This window comes from Capsicum annuum, chromosome 12, assembly GCF_002878395.1.
Source record: "Capsicum annuum cultivar UCD-10X-F1 chromosome 12, UCD10Xv1.1, whole genome shotgun sequence".
NCBI lineage: Eukaryota > Viridiplantae > Streptophyta > Magnoliopsida > Solanales > Solanaceae > Capsicum > Capsicum annuum.
The window spans coordinates 133,632,540-133,633,613 of NC_061122.1; positions in this window are offsets into that span (position 1 = coordinate 133,632,540).

Below are 1,074 nucleotides of genomic sequence, written 5' to 3' on the forward strand. Positions count from 1 at the left end.
GGAATCTATTTGAGCAAAAATTAAGATCATAGAGGTCCCCTATCATATGGACAAGTTGACAACTTTCCTATCATTCAAATGTCCTATATATCAACTAAAATATCTTTGAATTATCTTTCCAACGATACCAATTTGGCCTAAATCCAATATAGGAGTAAAGAGTTATGCCCATTTTACTCCAACATGTCAAGCTGGAGAATAGTGACGAGGTTTCCGATGGGCTATCACGTTTCTGACAACCTTTTTGATGATGTTGTTCTATTTTTACGACATATTAGATGACGTCGTCAGCCCTAGTCAGAAAATCAAGAATTAGGACCCCTTCCGTGATGACCATTCGTGACAGCCTGTCATGGATGGCGTCAAGTATAGTTTTTTAGAAATTTAAGGTCATTTTTGCAAGGATATTTTGGTCATTTACCACCTATTTTGAGCCTCTATAAATATGAGGAACCCTCATTCAAACCCTAATTTCTCCATTTCTCTTCCAATTCTCTAAACAGAGAATATCTAGTGTTTCGATTCAAGAACCTTAATCCTCCAAAAATTCATCCATAAATGTTCAAGATTTCTTCAAGAATCAAGTTTCTCATAGTGTGGGCTTCAAGAATTTACTTATTTCAAGTGTGGATAAAGTTTCAAGCACTAAAGTTCATACAATTTCAAAGGTTATGGTATGTAGATGTTGATTCTTAGGTCCCTTTCATCCAAGAAGCTCAAGAACCCTTTTTAAAACTAAAAGATTTTTACGTTTAAGAGTTGTTAATGATTTGTATGAGTTAAAATGGATGTTTAATGTGTTGTTGAGTTTTGATTTATGTTTGCCTACAAAATTTATGAGCTTTGACCTTACTATGTGGAATTCATATGATTTTTGTGATCGACCCTCTTGAAGTTTTTTTTTCTATGTGATGTATTCATGACTTTTGGGTGTAGAAATAGTTGAATAATTGAAGACATTCCCCATAGGTTTGATAAAGATCTTAGGTGAAGCATAAGGGCCACTATAGTAAATTGAATAGAAAACACAAAATTGTAGGCTAGTCCATGCATGCCTTAGTGAGTTAAATGTGC